The following is an 18,074-nucleotide window of genomic DNA, read 5'->3' on the forward strand; positions in this document are numbered from 1 at the left end:
TCAAAGAAACAAGCTGGTCAATCATCCTTGCTAAGCCATTTCTTGCTATATAGAAGTGGGTTCTGTGACAGCTGGAGCTCCTTATCATCTCTTCTGATCTTTCTACATACATTTAGGAGACTGCCATGCAAGTTCCAGAAAACAAGTATCTTTCTATGTGCCTGTGTGTATGTAAGGTTCAAGTGGAGCTGTAAATGGGCAGAAAAACCTGGATTGGTACATGGCTTCCTGGGAGGTGTAGTCACACAAGCAAAGTGCTGTGTTGTGGGTACTTGGTTAGAATCAGGAAGAGCCCTAATAGTAGCACATGCTAGAAACCAGAGTACCATAAGATCCCACCATGCTTGGGGCCTCTCTGGTGGCGCAGTGGTTGAGAGTCCGCCTGCCGAGGCAGGGGACACGGGTTCGTGCCCCAGTCTGGGAGGATCCCACATGCCGCGGAGCGGCTGGGCCCGTGAGCCATGGCCACTGAGCCTGCGCGTCCGGAGCCTGTGCACCACAGCGGGAGAGGCCACAGCAGTGAGAGGCCCGCTTACCGCAAAGATCCCACCATCCTAGCCCAGAACTACCCTATAAGATGAATGCCAATTTATCACTGGAACTCAGGCTAGGTGCTGTGTGTGTTTATCCTTTAGCAATACACCTAAGAAGAGGTTTCAACCAGAATCCCAGTCAACTGTAGAGGCAAGGACAATCAATCCCACAAATGTTTCTGACAAATGCATACCAGGTAACAGATAACTGTTACCATTCAAGGATGAATAAGCAGGAAAAAATCCAACATTGACCCCAACAAAAAATAATGCAGCACAAGAAAGAGACAAAATTACCTTTCACAGAAGCAGAATCTAACTTAGAAGGTGAATTAAAATTACTTCAGGACAGGGACTTCCCTGGTGGCTCAGTGGTTAAGAATCCGCCTGCCAATGCAGGAGACACGGGTTCGAGCCCTGGTCAGGGAAGATTCCACATGCCGTGGAGCAACTAAGCCCGTGCACCACAACCACTAAGCACTCTAGAGCCCACGAGCCACAACTACTGAGTCCCTGTGCCACAACTACTGAAACCCGCCTGCCTAGAACCCATGCTCCACAACAAGGGAAACCACCACAATGAGAAGCCCGCGCACTGCAACAAAGAGTAGCTCCACTCACCGCAACTAGAGAAAGCCTGCATGTAGCAAGGAAGACCCAACACAGCCAAAAATAAATAATAAATAAATTTTTAAAAAAATGACTTCAAGACACAGAATTAAGTTCCAAACACTGTTTGGTAAAATCCATGAAACAGGCATATATGAAGAGAAAAGACCAAGATGAAATGAGAGTAATTTAAGAAGAAAATGGAGTGGAGTAAATTTTTAAAGGATGTAAAGAAACTAAAATTTCCATAGCAGAAATAAACCCTACATTGGAGGTAATAAAGGAAAATCAAATGAGTGCTAAAGACAAACATTCGAGAAGCTCACACAAAGACAGAAATGATAAGCCAACCTAATTACTATAAGTGTTTTCAAGGAAGAAAAAAGAACTAAAAATAACCAAAAATATTTCTGGAAATGAAAAAAAAGTATGAAGACCGTAAGGAGTTAATGTATCAGGCAACATTAATAAACACGTACAAGACACAATCAGTCAAAATATCTCAATAAAAAGAAAAAGGAAGATTCCTAGCACCATCAGATATAGGAAGCTCTGAAACAAAATTAATGCGAGACCACATGGCATGAAAGTTTCTGTGGACATTAGTGACCTAATAATTATTAAATGTGCCTTCCAGTTACTCCTATATTAAATGAAAATTTATGTTAGCTGACATACATGATGACTCAATTTAAATGTAAGATTGAGAAACTAACAATGAACATTAAAGTGAGGGCTGGTTAAGAGAATAAGCCAGTCTTCAGTTATGGGGAGTCAAAGTATAATTTTCTTTTTCAGACTGACAAATCAGAAATTGTTATTTTTTTAAATTTTAGATTTACAGTTGAATTCACTTCAAGTATAGATTAGTTGGCTTTAAGACATTGACAGACAACAGGATAAACACACACACTATGGAATATTATTCAGCCTCAAAAAGGAATTAAGTACTCATAAATGCTATAACATGGATGAACCTTGAAAACATGCTACATGAAATAAGCCAGACACAAAAGGACAAACATTGTATGATTCCACTTACATGAATCATCTAGAAACGGCAAAATCATAAGAGAAAGTAGATTAGAGACAGTCACCAGGTGTGGGTAGGGAGGAACAGGGAGTCAGTGTTTAATGAGTGTAGATTCTGTTAGGGAAGATGAAAAATTCTGGAGATGGATGGTGATGATGGTTGCACAACAATGTAAGTGTACTTAATGCCAAAGAACTGTATACAGTTGACCCTGAACAGCTTGGGGGCTGGGGCGCAACCCTCCACACAGTCAAAAATCTGAGTATAACTTATAGTCTGGCTCTCCATATACATGGTTCCTCCAAATCCAAAGTTCCTCTGTATCTGCAGTTCTGCATCCTAGGATTCAACCATCCTTGGATAGTGCAGTACTATAGTATTTACTACTGAAAAAAATCCACGTATAAGTGGACCTGCACAGTTCAAACTCGTGTTGTTCAAGGGTTAACTTTACTTTAAAATGGTTAAGATGGTAACTTTACATTATATATATTTTACAAAAATGTAGAAGCAGTAGCAATGAATCATTAAAAAACAGAAAGCATTAAATAACAGAAACACACCCAACAATTAACTATCACAATACACATAAATGTTTTAAGTATTCACTTTGGATTAAAACAAAAATAAACTATATGTAATTTAAAAGAGATACAACTAAAAATGGCATGGAAAGACAAGGTTGGATAATAATTTATTGAACAAAGAATAACAGGACAGATGGAAATTTAAGATAAGTAAAATACGAGACTTAGAAAGATTAAATATGACAATTATTTTTATTGATTAGGTGTAATACAGATCTTTAGCAGTATAGAACTTAAACATGCATCAATAATATTACACCAAAAACATGATAAAAATCATTAGGATAGAGAGAACATGAAGACAAGCCACAGAGTGGAAGAAAATATTTGCAAAAGAAGTATCTAATGTAAAGATGCTCAGTCTCATACTTCATTAGGGAATTGCAAATTAAAACAGTGAGATAGCACTACACACCTATTAGAATGGCTAAAATCCAAAGCACTAACATCAAATGCTCATGAGGATTTGAGCAACAGGAACTCTCATTCACTGTTGGTAGGAAAGCAAAATGGTTCAGCCACTTTGAAAGACAGTTTTAGCAGATTTTTAACAAAACTAAATATATTCTTACCATACAATCCAGCAATCATATTCCATGCTATTTACTCATATCAGCTGAAAACTTATGTCCATGAAAAACCCAAACTTGGATGTTTATAGCAGCTTTATTCATAACTGCCAAATGTGGAAGCAACCAAGAAGTCCTTTAGTGGGTAAATGGGTAAACAAACTGTGGTATATCCCAACAATGGAGTATTATTCAGCATAAAAAAGCAATGAGCTATTAAGCCATGAAAAGATATGAAGGAAACTCAAATGCACACTGCTAAGTGAAAGAAGCTGAAAAGGTTACATATTGTATAATTCCAACAATATGACATTCTGCAGAAGGCGAGACTATGGAGACAGTTAAAGCTTCAGTGGTTATCAGGGATTAGCAAGAAGGGAGGGGTAAATAAGTGGAGCACAGAGAATTTTGGGAGTGAAGAAACTATTCTGTATGATACTGTAATGGTGAATACATGTCATTATCCACCATTCGTCCATACCCATACAATGTGTAACATCAAGAGTGAACCCTAATATAAACTATGAACTTTGATGGGTAATGATGTATCAACACTGGTTCATCAATCATAACAAACATACCAAACATTGCAGAATGTTGATGATGGGGGAAGCTGAGGAAGGAGGGAGATCAAGGTATATGGGAACTCTCTGTACTTTTGGCTCAACTTTTCTGTGAACCTAAAATTGTATAAAGTCTATTAATTAAAAAAAAAAGTCATTAGAAATAAAAAAGGACACTCTTTACTTAACAAACACATACTGCATACATACTTGTTCTAAGTTCTGAACAGAATAATAGCAAAGAGATAAGTGAATGAAAGAATAATTTCAGGGCTTCCCTGGTGGCGCAGTGGTTGAGAGTCTGCCTGCCAATGCAGGGGACACAGGTTCATGCCCCGGTCCGGGAAGATTCCACATGCCGCGGAGTGGCTAGGTCCATGAGCCATGGCCGCTGAGCCTGCGCGTAAAGAGCCTGTGCTCTGCAACGGGAGAGGCCACAACACTGAGAGGCCCGCATACCGCAAAAAAATAAATAAATAAAATAATAATAATTTCAGGTGGAAGTGCTATAAAGAAAAACACAGAGGGGAAAGAAGTTAGATACTGAGCAGGAGCAGGTGGAGGCTATTTTAGACAGCTGATCAAGTAAGGCCTCTTTAAAACAGTGACATATGAAAGGAACACAGTATTCGGGGGAAGGAACAAAAATGTAAAGGCCCCAATGTAAGCACAAGCTTTTCAGAAACAATGCTAACTCTTAGTCTTTGACAGATTAAGATTAAAAACTTAATAAAGGATGTCTTATAATTAATAAAAACTATTAAGGAATAATAAGATAATTTGAATAAAGTTTAACTGACAGATATATGTGTGTATATAAAACTGTATGTGCAAACAGAAAATGTTCTTAAGTTTTCAAAGAACATTTAGCAAATTGGATTATGCTTTAAGTCACAAAAAAACTCTGAATAAACTTAAAAGATATTTTAAAAGAACATAGTCACTGACAATGAAAGAAAATACAGTGAATAGAACTATACCAAACAGTTCCTGAGTCAAAGAGGTAATCAAACTAGAACTAGCAACTATTTGGAAAGCAATGAATATAAGAATATCATTCACAGACATTTTAGAGTGCAGCCAAAGCTGTACTCAGAGGCAAATTAAGAGCATTAAAAATGTTTTCATTTAAGAAAAAAAAGAGAGAACTAAGAATTTACTAAGTTAGAAAAAGTACAGTAAGTCCCCTACATATGAACCTCCAAGTTGTGAACTTTCAAAGATGTGAACATGTGTTCACAGGTCCAACCACGTTAAGTTAATTCACATGTCTGGCATACACTGTCACATGCAGGCATCCTCTACAAGTGGTTGTGCTTTTGTGTACTTTACTGTACAGTACTGTAGAGTACAGTAGCACAGTATCTTTATTTCAAGCCCAGGATGTCCAGAAGCAAGTGTAGAAGCAAGCGTAAAAGCAGCAGTGATGTAGCTGGTAGTGAACGTCAGGCATGAGTGAAACTGCAGCTTGCCCTCCATCTCCTATTGCTGACGATCCTTCAGCTCTACCATCTCCCACCTCCTCTCCTTCCTTCAGTCAGTAACTCTTCTTGCCTGTTCACTCAATGCTAGCCCAGGTATACCAGCCGTTGCACTGTACTACCATACTTTTCAAGGTACTGTACTGTAAGATTAAAAATATTTTCTTTATTTTTTGCATTTCTTTTTTATGTATTATTTGTGTGAAAAGTATTATAAACCTATTACAGTACAGTACCATATAGCCGATTGTGTTAATTGGGTACCTAGGCTAACTTCGTTGGACTTAGGAACAAACTGGATTTACGAATGTGCTCTCGGAATGGAATGCGTTTGTATGTAGGGGACTTACTGTATAACCAAAAAAAAAAAAAAAAAAACAGAAAAACCAGAGCAAAATAAAAAGTAGAAATTAGAAAATCAGAGAGCAGAATAAATCTCAAAGCTTCTTATTAAAAACCACTAAGTAGATAAACACTTGGCAAATCAAATTAAGAAAAATAATGAAATCACTAATAAAAGGTGGAGATGAACACCACAGATTTTAATTATAAAAAATATTACATATACCCATATAATAATAAATTTGAAAATCTTAAAAAATATAATCTGGGGAAATACAAATTTCTCAAAACTGACTCATGAGTAAGTAAGGATTTCTCCAGACTACAGAAGGAACTACAGAAGTTACCATATGGACTGTGTATTCTTATTAAAGTTCTATGAGACTCTCTTCTATTCTTTCAATAAATTCTGTACACTTGACTAACAAGAGTGGGGTTTTGATTCCTCGTGATATATGCCTTAGGATATATAACCTTTGCGAATGTTATTAGCAAATTTATTTATATACTTTTATCAGTAGTTAAAAGAAAAATCTTATCATCACCTAAATAAGTTACAAAAACATTTGATAAAATTCGGAAGACACTCCTCTTTTTTACAAGAACAGAATAAATAATAAAAAATTTCTCTCTAAAACCAACAGCAGCATTCATCCTTAAATCGTAAAAATACCAGAGACATTCCAAGACAATTATCACCTCTCTTATATAACTGTGTCTTGGAGATTCTGATCAACGTAATAAAGAGCTAAAATACTAATAAATTTTATAACTGTTGGAAAGGAAGCAAAGGTTACTATTATTTTCAGGTAAGACAATGAACCTGAAAAACAAAAGTAAATAAAATTTTACTGAAGTCCAGCAAGATAATAAAAATAACCGTGACCACAAAAATCTAGTTATTTCTAGAGGTACAAACTATTGGGCGTAAGATAGGCTCGAGGATATATTATACAACACGAAAAATACAGCCAATGCTTTATAACTGTAAATGGAAAGTAACTTTAAAAACTGTACAAAAAAAATTTTTTAAGAAACAAGTGAACTTACTACTAAAAAAATCCTAGATACTTCTGTATACTTATCAGAAATAACGAAACTAAATCAAATTCACAAAAACAAAATTATAATTTAAACAGGAAATGCAAATTAAACTGTATTTTTATTTGCCTAGCAATAAGCAAATTTAACAATTTCATTAAGAATGATGGCTGTTTCAATGAGGATAGCAACAAAATGAGACTCACAATGCTAGTGATGGTAATTTAACACTTGTAAATGCTTATACCCTTTCATTCAGTAATTCCACTTCTAAGAAAATATTCTAAAGTAATACTCAGGGATGAATAAAAAGATATTCATCATAGCATTATTTATATAAAATATTAGAAATAAGTTATACATTCTCCAATAGGAGAATAATGAAACTAAGGCATAGGTGTGCAATGGAATGTTAGGCAAACATGAAAAAATCATTTTTAAATAGAATTTTTAAGGAGAAAGAGGGAAACTTACAAGATTTGAGGGTAAGTTAAAAAAAAGCAAGATAGCAAATTATATAGAATATGATTCCAATTTTAGAAGAGTAAACTATGTACACACACAAATATAAAGAAACATCAAAATATTAACAGCAGTTATCCACAGGTAATGAATTAAGGGTTTTTTTTAAACTTTATTCTTTATCAAACATCTGGTTATATTTTTACCATTATATCTGCCAATGTAACTTTCTATTCTTTAATAATCTGTTCTTTAGAGCACCTGAAATTGTGTTTAAAAGTTTTACTCCAGGGGCTTCCCTGGTGGCACAGTGGTTGAGGGTCCGCCTGCCGATGCAGGGAACACAGGTTCATGCCCCGGTCCGGGAAGATTCCACATGCCGCGGAGCAGCTGGGCCCGTGAGCCATGGCCGCTGAGCCTGCGCGTCCGGAGCCTGTGCTCCGCAACGGGAGAGACCACAACAGTGAGAGGCCCACGTACCACAAAAAAAAAAAAAAGTTTTACTCCAACTTTTGTTGTTCATGTGTTTATTATATAACATTATTGCTTCATAAGCCTATAAACTACTAATTTCAAATTAAAAGGAATAGGATTTTTTTTTTTCTGGCTGCACCACGTGGCATCCAGGATCTTAGTTCCGCGACCAGGGATCAAACCCATGCCTCCTGCAGTGGAAGCACAGAGTCCTAACCACTGGACCACCAGGGAATTCCCAGAATAGGAATTATTTTTTTAAAAGCTGAGATTGGGCTTCCCTGGTGGCGCAGTGGTTGAGAATCTGCCTGCTAATGTAGGGGACACGGGTTCGAGTCCTGGTCTGGGAGGATCCCACATACCGCGGAGCAACTAGGCCCGTGAGCCACAACTACTGAGCCTGCACGTCTGGAGCCTGTGCTCCGCAACAAGAGAGGCCGTGATAGTGAGAGGCCCGTGCACTGCGATGAAGAGTGGCCCCCACTTGCCACAACTAGAGAAAGCCCTCGCACAGAAACGAAGACCCAACACAGCAAAAATAAATAAATAAAATTAATAAACTCCTACCCCCAACATCTTCTTTAAAAAAAAAAAGAAAGCTGAGATTAAAATACACCTTGTTCTTATGAAATAAATACACCTTGTTCTTATGAAATAAATGCAAGATTAAAATAAAACCTTGTATTTTTCCAGAATCTATTAAACATTTACATGAAAAAATATTACCTACAAGGTAATAGCTTGATCAGAAAGATGTTAGAAAGAACTCAGTAATGCAGGTTAAAAGGGCCCTGTATGCATACATGTGTATGTGCATCACTTTTAACCAACGCTACTGAGTTCTTTGCACCTCCCTTTTGATTAATTTCAATTGACAACAATTGAGAAATAACTCTCATTTCCAGATGAATAACTCATTCTCTCAGCACACTGCAAATAAAGATTATGGACATGTTAAGAAAACATATAAAAGCAATAAGAATATCTAAGTCATACTGGAAATCAGGAAAGAGTCCCAAAGAAAGCTATACTCAAAAGCTGAAATTTGAAGGATGAGGATGAATTTGGTAGATGACAAGAAACAGGGGCCAAAGGGGGCATTTTTCCCCCCTTTTTGGATGTGATGCTTACAATAAAATGATTAAAATATTCCTTTCTGAATCCCTATAATGTGACTAAATTTTACACCAACCTCAAACTCCTGAAATATTGTTACACCTGTATTTTATTTCAGTAGCCAAACTCTTATCCCACCAAGCACCCCCCCAAAAAAACATCTGGAAGTATTAAGATTCAAATACAAGTTATTAAAGTACCAGAAGGAAATATAGAAGACTGTTTTTTGATAAAGATAAAATGTAAAAGAGCGTCTTAAACAGAAGGCAAAGTATTAACATCTACTATGTGTAGAGCTTCTACAATTCAATTAGTATAGTCTTTTAGAAAGGCAATTTGCCATCTATCAAAACTTAAAATGCACACTTAAGAATGCTTTTAATGGAGATACTTGTATACATGTGCATGTGCACAAAGGTATAAGGAAATTCATTAGAGCTCCAGTTTTGTTTTTTGGGTTTTTTTTGGTACACGGGCCTCTCTCACTGCCGCGGCCTCTCCCGTTGCGGAGCACAGGCTCCGGACGCGCAGGCTCAGCGGCCACGGCTCACGGGCCCAGCCGCTCCGCGGCATGTGGGATCTTCCCGGACCGGGGCACGAACCCGTGTTCCCTGCATCGGCAGGCGGACCCTCAACCAGAGGCCCAAAGCTCCAGTTTTAGTTGCCCAAAAGTGGAAATAACAAATAACCATGAATAATTAAGTAAAGTAAAACCATACAATGGAATATCTCATGACTATTAAAAACATGAGGTTTGGCTTCCCTGGTGGCGCAGTGGTTGAGGGTCCGCCTACCGATGCAGGGAACACGGGTTCGTGCCCCGGTCCGGGAAGATCCCACATGCCGCGGAGCGGCTGGGCCCGTGAGCCGTGGCCGCTGAGCCTGCGCGTCCGGAGCCTGTGCTCCGCAACGGGAGAGGCCGCGGCAGTGAGAGAGGCCCGTGTACCGCAAAAAACAAAAAAAACAAAAAAACATGAGGTTTAACTACAAGTACTGAGATGGAAACGAATTCATAATGATTAGATTCTTTTAATTAAAAAAGAAAATCAAGGTAAAACTACATACACACTGTGCTTATTTCTAATTGCATAAAGAAAACAAAATTGTTTACAGTGGGTACCTGTAAGGAATGGGACTATAAAGTAAGGAAAGTAATTTTCACTTTCTACTCTAAATAATTGACTTGCTTGAACCTTCTGTAATAAGCATGTACTGACTATCTTTGGAATTTAATTTAAAAATAAGGAAAAAAGGCACTATTCTCATCTGTTATGATGGTTATCTCTGGGGGCTAAGTGATTTTTGTCCCATTTCTTAATAGCTTTCACCACTTTCTAAATTTTCTACGAGAAGTATGCCTATTTTAAAATCTGAGAAACATGTATTCAAAAAACCTGTATCTTATTTCAGTGATGGAATTATTTTTTTTCCTGAAAAGTAATTTTTAACAGTTATGGTCTCAGAAACTTGGCCCTGAGATTCCAACCACTTTCAGAAAGCAGTCTTAAATCTACATTTGGAAGTATAATATTTGCTGTAGAAGCAATTAAATATAAAACCTATTTCAGAATGGAATATTAACTCTTAATATTATTAGCATTAATATTAATAACATTTATTAATCACTTAAACACTTCATTTGCTAAGTACTTTTCCCTGCATTATCTCATCTGCTCTAAATAGCCCTATAAAATGTGTATTATATTATTATTAATCCTCATTTTACAAATGAAAAAAACAAGCCTGAAAAGAATGTGTATCTTGCCCAGGGTGAAATGGAAGAGCCAGCATTCAAACCCAGGTCTCCAGCTCCTCACCACTTGTGATACATGGAATGACAAGTACTACTGTACCTCAAAGATAAGAGGCTAGACCTCTGAAATCCAGCATGAATGTTCAGACTGACTACTCTTATTCAGGTTAGTGATCCTAAAACGAAGAAGTAGTGAAACTCAATTCTGGTCACAGAAGAAAATAATCAGTATTTCTTCAAGGCAACAGGGGCTATTTTTTTCCATCTCTTTCTGCTTCTACCAAGGTACAAAAAGGATACCAGGGACAATTCGCAAGTAACTTAACACCCTCTCTGATTAGTCTGGAATTACCCCTCTAACTAACTGGAAGGGCTTTTGAAAACAAATGGATCAGAACCCCAAAGCCTTAAAGACTTGAAAAAGGTGCAGTTTCACACTTTAATCATAAGTAGAAAATTCAGAAAGCCAAAACAAATGTTATACTCAAATATTAGAATAATCAATATTGACAGATTAAACATAGGAAGAATTTAACAATACCTACCTATTTATTTCATCCCTAGCTATTTGAACAAGATCTCTCTCTTCTAAAAAGAAAAACTGAAAGTTTATCTTTAGCTACCTGAACAAGTTCTAAGTTTTCTCTTTAAAAAAGTACAATTGAAAAGATACACCACTGTCAACCATGTCTACTTGGAAATCGCCCTTTCATAAAGATCAGAGAATCATAGGAACCCCTATTCATTTGTTTAGTAGATAGACTCCAACCACAAACTTACTTTATGAATTTGGGTTTTCAAGGCTAGTATTTAATGTCACAAAGTCCAGAAGAATAACTCTCTCTTTGAATAACTGTAAACCAGAATCGAGGTCCTAAGAGAAGCAGAATACCCAGAACTCGTCCTCAGTAAAACTGTCTGTTTGTAGAAAGAACTGGCAGAGAAGCTGACATCAACAGACCTAGTTTCACACTCCAACATTTCTAGACCCTAACCCCTTAGGCCAAGAAGACCTCTCACTGAATTAAGGACAACTGACACTACCTAAATGACAGTATTGAAGTGAAAACACAGAATTCACTGAATTTAGGTCAACCTCTTTCACCAAAACGTGAAAGTGGGTTTAAGACCTCCATACATTACAGGTCAGAAACATTTTAAGGTTCATTTTTCATAATGTAAATCACTGTTTCTGGTTAATTAATTACTAGAAAGATTTAAAAGCTAAGGATGAAAGAGTTAACTTAAATCAACACCCTTAATAGGATAACATGAACAAAGCTTTTCATTTATATATATATATTTTTTCATACATATATACAAAATATATATAAGTGATTATGAGTGTGTTTTACAAATGCCACAGAGCTCCTAGCAAAGTTGACAAGTTCTAACCTGCTTTAAAAATTACCGTTCACTGCCTTCATCCCAATCTAACTTTATTTAATGTTACTGTTTTGAATAAACCTACAAAAACAAAACCCCCAGAGCAAATTCTTCTACATTTCAATATCCTGCCTACTTACAAGAGCGGAAGAGTCAAACAGAGCAGGGGAAAAAACGTGACGTGCACAACCTTGATCCAAAACACTGCTCGTCGTAGTCTAATTTTAGGCCTAACCATTTTGATTGTCTTTTTACAGAGGTTTAAAAAGAAAACAAAGCACTATAGATCACTTGTAAAATAAAACTGAGATAATTATACCAATGGGAGTTAGCATTATTTATCAAGGAGAAAGAAATCACGCTCGCACTGCCCAGAGAATTCCCATTAAAGATAAGATACAAGGACTGGCAGTACAACTCCACAACGTCTGACGACAATGGCAATTACTTTCTACTCTTCAGTTCTTGGATGACTCTATCTTTAAAGAATTAGTCAGAAGGTTGAGTCCACTGAGGAATATTCGGCAACATATTGTGTATGTTGTTTGAAAGAAAGCCAAACATGGGGAAAGCCAACCTTCACCTAAGTTACCTAAAGAAGCAAATATTCACCTCCTGGCTGAAGATCAAACAGGAATCACGAGAAGATCCGAAAGTTCTTTTCTTAAGCGGAGGCCCTCAAACCCTCGGAAAACTATTCGTTTCTACTAACGCGGAATATGGAAAGATCACAGATTGTAGTTTAGAAAACAGTAAAGGGACCCTAGACAGTATGCCTAAGCAAAGAAACTGGGATGACCAAAGAGACAGCAAAGAGGGGCTAGGATTCTGTAAGAGACGAAAAATCGAGGAATAAAACCCGCAACGTTTTGTACAACACAAAAGTAAATGAAGAAAAGGAGGGTGGAAACGCGATGGAAGGGAGATCAACAGAGGGCAGACTGTGGCGCGACAGGGTTCAGGGCAGGGCCGGGTCCAGGAAGAGTTAGACCTCACCAACCCAGCAAGCTTCCCATTTCAGACTACAGTCAGGGAAGAAAACAGCCGCAGGGCGCAGACAATGAGCCACCGCCCCAAGAGTTGCGGCTCCAGGCACGCAGGTGGCGGCTTCCCAGCCCCGCGCGGGGCAGGTTAGCTGCCCCGGGCCGCTCGCGCCGGCCAGGCCGCGGAGAAAGAAGGAAGGAGAGCGACGGCCCGCGTCCCGGCCTGTCTGCACACTTACCCCAGGCGAGGAAAGATCCCCGCCCCAGCGAGGAGCCTCCGGCCGAGCTCCCGGCGGGCTCAGGAGCCGCCCCGAGCAAGCGCGCGACACGGGGCGGGGAGGGGAGGGAAAGGGAAGCGGGGCGGGAAGAGGAACCGCGCTGGAGCGCAGCTGCTGTTGTTGCTAGGCCGTGCGGCAGCCGAGCCCCGCGGGCACCGGGAAGGGAGTGCAGGGAGCCTTCGGCAATGGCGACGGCCCAGGCCAGAGGGGAAGCGGAACAACCGCCGCCGCTGCGCGTGGCCACAACCCTGGGGGAGGGCTACGGCGCGGAGCGGGGAGGGGTGGGGCCGAAGCCAGAAGCTCCACGGGGTGGAGACGGGCACCGCCTCCCAGTGGGCGGGTTCACGCGGGGCCTGCTGGGAGTTGTAGTTTGGAGATGTGTACTACTTATCTCCGCCACCCCCCACCCCCCCGCCTTTTTTGGGTATTCTTCATATTGAGAGACACCGCCACTTCCTCATGTAATTCAGCATTGCCTCCAGTCAGGTCTGTGGCCAACCAAAGATGCTGAAAGACGATTCCTGTTATATGAACCTGCTCTAGGATACGTGTTCCTGGGAATTCATCCTCTATCCATTTTGCTTTTTACCTACAGCTCTTAATATACTTTGGTGCTAAATTAAGCCCCACCTCCTTGCAAATTAAGGCCTCTATGTTTTATCCATGGAGGAGTTCATTAATGTATTCACTATTTCTACAAGTATTTCAGTGTCTAACATGTACCAGACACTGCTGGGTATCAGGGATACAAGGGTGAATACAAGTCACTTTATCTTTGTGGAACTTACAAATATGAAAACACAATAATTAAAATAGTGATATCTGGTATGAGGGAAAAACTAGGATGATTACTTTGGATAAGGTGGCCAGGGAAGGCATCTTTAATGAGGTGACATTTAAGCTGAGAACAGAAAGAGAGAGCCATGAGAAGCTCCCAGACAGAAGGAGGAAGAAAAGAACTTGCTAAGGTCAGTTAAGAAGGCCTGTGTAACTGCAGTTTAGTGCAAGAAGAGTTGCATAGTGGGAGAAAACAAGATTCAGGTCAGGAAGGATCTTAAATGACAGGTAAGGATGTTGGACTTTATTCCAAGAAGTTATTAAAGAGTTGTAAGTAAGGAAGTGATGTTACCTGGTTTACACTTTAAGATCACTAGAGGGCTTCCCTGGTGGCACAGTGGTTAAGAATCTGCCTGCCAATGCAAGGGACACAGGTTTGAGCCCTGGTCAGGGAAGATCCCACATGCCGTGGAGCAACTAAGCTCGTGCTCCACAACTACTGAGCCTGTGGTCTAGAGCCCACAAGCCACAACTACTGAGCCCACATGCCACAGCTACTGAAGCCTGCAAGCCTAGAGCCTGTGCTCTGCAACAAGAGAAGCCACGACAATGAAAAGCCCGCGCACTGCAACGAAGAGTAGCCCCCACTCACCGCAACTAGAGAAAGCCCACGCACAGCAACAAAGACCCAACACAGGTAAAAATAAATAAATAAATATATTAAAAAAATAAAAAAAATCTCTAGATTGCTACATGGAGAATGGAGTACTGAGATGCAAGAATAGAAGGGAATGAACTAGGGAGGCATTAATCATGACTGATGCTAGAGCAATAGCTGTGGAAGTGGAGATAGGTAGTAGCCAGATTGTTCTTATTGATAGATGTAGAGCGAAAAACTCAATTGATATGGAGAGTACGAGAGAAGGGATTCAAGGAGCAATATGGCACAGTATTAGATAACTTGAAAAACAGTCCCACTATTAAACACACAAAATGCTGGATAAAATAGAACATCCTTTCAAAGGCATAACTAAGCTTTCAAGGAAGAAAGAGGAATACATCTGATAGTCTTCCAAACTCCACATTCAACCCAAAGGGGGGAGCAAGAAACCAGAGTGGTAACCAGGTCAGTGAAGCCTATTGTGTTATGTTGAAAGAACCTACTTATCTCAGAAAAATCTATGGTTTTACTGGCTGCACAGGAGACAAGAGACCAAAGACAAGGCCTTGGGCCTGTAGAAGGTGTTGGGATTATAATCCTGCACAAGGCTGGAAAACTCAAAGGGCTATTCCCTCTAAGAATAGACTGGAAAAAAAAAAATCCCCTGGACCAACCCAGGGCGATATGCAGATACTTGTAAGTTTTAGCCTGGACTTTGGCATCGAGGGGATAAAAACTTTCCCTTTAGAATTCGTAACCACAAACTTTCCCTCACATGGGTTTGAAAGTTCAAATTTATAGTACCTACACTGCCCAGGAAACTTGAAGTCAAGAAAATGTCCCAGGCTGGTAATGCTTGGAGGCCTGGAAGAAACAAACACAAATCTTCACTGTACAGGTTCACTCTCAACACAGGACTGAAAGGATTTCCAAAAACAGGCTATAGAAAGTTAAACATGAACACCCAAAATATAATACATCTGAGAAAATAAGCCAGGAGTGAATCAACAGAAACCATAAACAGAATAATGAAGCCCATGAACTTTAGATACTGGAATTATTGATTACAGAATATAGAATAAGTTTATTATAATGATTAAGCAGAGTAAGACAGGATACTATTTTTAAACAAGAAACAAGATACTATTTTTAAAAAATGACCAAGCAGCTTTGAGAAGGAGCCAAGTAGAACTTGTAGAAATAAAGAATATAATAATTGAAACCAAAGCCAATGTTTGGGTTAAATAGATTACACACAGTTGAGGAGAAAATTAATAAACTGGACGACAGATCTAAAGAAATTACTGACAGCAGCCCAAAGACAGAGGAAATATGAAAGAAAGACTGAGAGACATGAGGATAGATTATGAAGGTATACCATTTGCCTAATAAGAAGTTCAGGAGAGTGAAAAGAGAAAACAAAAGAGGCAGTATATGATGAGATAATGGCTAAGAATTTTCCAGAATTGATTAAAGACAACCTTCAGATTCAGGAAGCAAGTGAATCCCAAACAGGATAAGTAAAGGAAATCTTCTCAAACACATCAAAGTGAAACTGCAGAATACCAAAGATAAAGAAACCAGAAAAAAAAGACACCCCCTACAAAGAAACTATTAAATTTAGCATAGATTTCTCAACTGCAACAATGTGTGCCATCTGACAATGGAAAAATATTTTCAAACTACCAAGAGAAAATAACTAAACTTAGAAGTATATATCTTGCTAAATTATCAGTAAAAAGAGTGAGGGTGAAATAAAGATATCATCAGGCAAGAAACAGAGATGTTACCAACCACAGAGACCTACTAAAGGAACATCTTAAAAAGATATACTTCAGGAGGAAGGTAATCCCGGAAGTAAGGTCTGAGGTGCAAGAAATCAGATAGGCAGTTAAACCTACCATCCTATCACTGACTAGGACAATTCTCTATATTATTTCATTCTCTCACAGCCTACCAAACCCTATATTCAACTACCTAGATCTCCATGAGATCTAGCTAAATAATCTAAGTTCCTAGTAGAGTGGCTGAGATACACACACACACACACACACACACACACACACACACACACACACCAATCTCTACCCCACCACCACCCTTAGTTGAATGTCTGTTATTTTCATCCAAAGAACATTACATGATACTTTTAAGAAAAATAAACCATAGAAGTGGAACAAATACTGGAATACAATGACCAGGAGAACAATACCCATTTTCTTGGCTATAAACAAAAAAGACCATACACAGAATTACAAAACTGATTTAAAAAATAAAGTGCTTATTCATTTCTTAAGTATCCAAAGAAGATAATACAAAGAGTTCAAAACCAGAAATGCTCTGTTATGTTAAAAGTGATGTCATCTGCAAGCATTTATCAGGCAAGAAAAGTCATATCAAAGTATCTTCACTCACATTCACATTTTTATTACATTTCTGAATACCTGTATAAATGAGAAAAATGGCTGAATCATGTTCCAAGCCACAATCTCAAATATTAACTTAAAAACATTTAAATACTGAGGAACTTGGCTTCGATGTGCAAAAGAAAATACACACACACACACACACACACACACACACACACACACACTTAAGAGGTTAAATATAGTACCGTGTTCCCCCACCTGACTAACCATATTCCAAAATGTTGTTGATGTTACTGAATTTTTACTGACATATAATTCTATTTCAAGCCACTATATTAATCCCACTGTGAAAAAAAAATGCCTGGAAAACATGGAATTCTGTCTTATAAGAAAATACTAAACAGCTATGAAGCAAGACTGGGTTGAAATTTTCATCATTTTAAAGATCTCTAATTTAATTTCTGCTTTATGGCATTGGGTTGCCTTTCTCAATACATAAGTTCTCAAACACATCTTAAAAAAGAACTGTTATTAGTAGGTCAAGCTATACGTGGCAAATTATAAAAGATTTATTCCAGAAAAACACCAGAATGTTTTAGGAAATTAACCAGTGATAGCATATATAAAGTACATCATATCCCATTATGCCACAGAAAACAAACAATGCCAACATACCCCAGTTTTTTGGCTTCTGTTTCGGAACATGCTTGCCCTTCTATTTTTTAATTAGCTTATGGCATTTACTTTATTTTCTAATTTTTACAAAGAAAAACAGTAAATCAAGACCTTTTGTTTTTTAAAAAATCACCCAAAGATTCAAAAAAGTTTTGTAACTGTACAACTTAATAAAATATACTTTAATCTTAATTTCATCAAGCCCTTTGCCAATTCATATATTCAAAAGCAGTATTATAAAATAGAAAAGGAGAATGGAAATGCTTTAAGGAAAAATCAATTTTGATATTAATAATTTCTTAGCTGTCCTAGTTTAATGATTTTCTTTGAAACACTAGATAAATTAATATTCTCATAAAATTAATATTCAAATAAACTCTGA

The 18,074-nt window shown here is 38.3% G+C and overlaps 1 protein-coding gene across 3 annotated transcripts in view; it reads right to left on the reverse strand.

The window, feature by feature from the left end:
• PAK2 (p21 (RAC1) activated kinase 2) overlaps positions 1 to 13,440 on the reverse strand; it is an 80,502-nt gene extending 67,062 nt beyond the window's left edge. For all 3 annotated transcript variants that reach the window (XR_002173827.3, XM_019922821.3, XM_033855662.2), the window contains exon 1: positions 13,172 to 13,440. The gene's annotated coding sequence lies outside the window, so the exon portion shown is untranslated. The remainder of the gene's footprint in view (positions 1 to 13,171) is intronic.
• Positions 13,441 to 18,074: the final 4,634 nt, after the last annotated feature.

The sequence above is a fragment of the Tursiops truncatus genome, chromosome 4 (genome assembly GCF_011762595.2).
Source record: "Tursiops truncatus isolate mTurTru1 chromosome 4, mTurTru1.mat.Y, whole genome shotgun sequence".
Lineage (NCBI taxonomy): Eukaryota > Metazoa > Chordata > Mammalia > Artiodactyla > Delphinidae > Tursiops > Tursiops truncatus.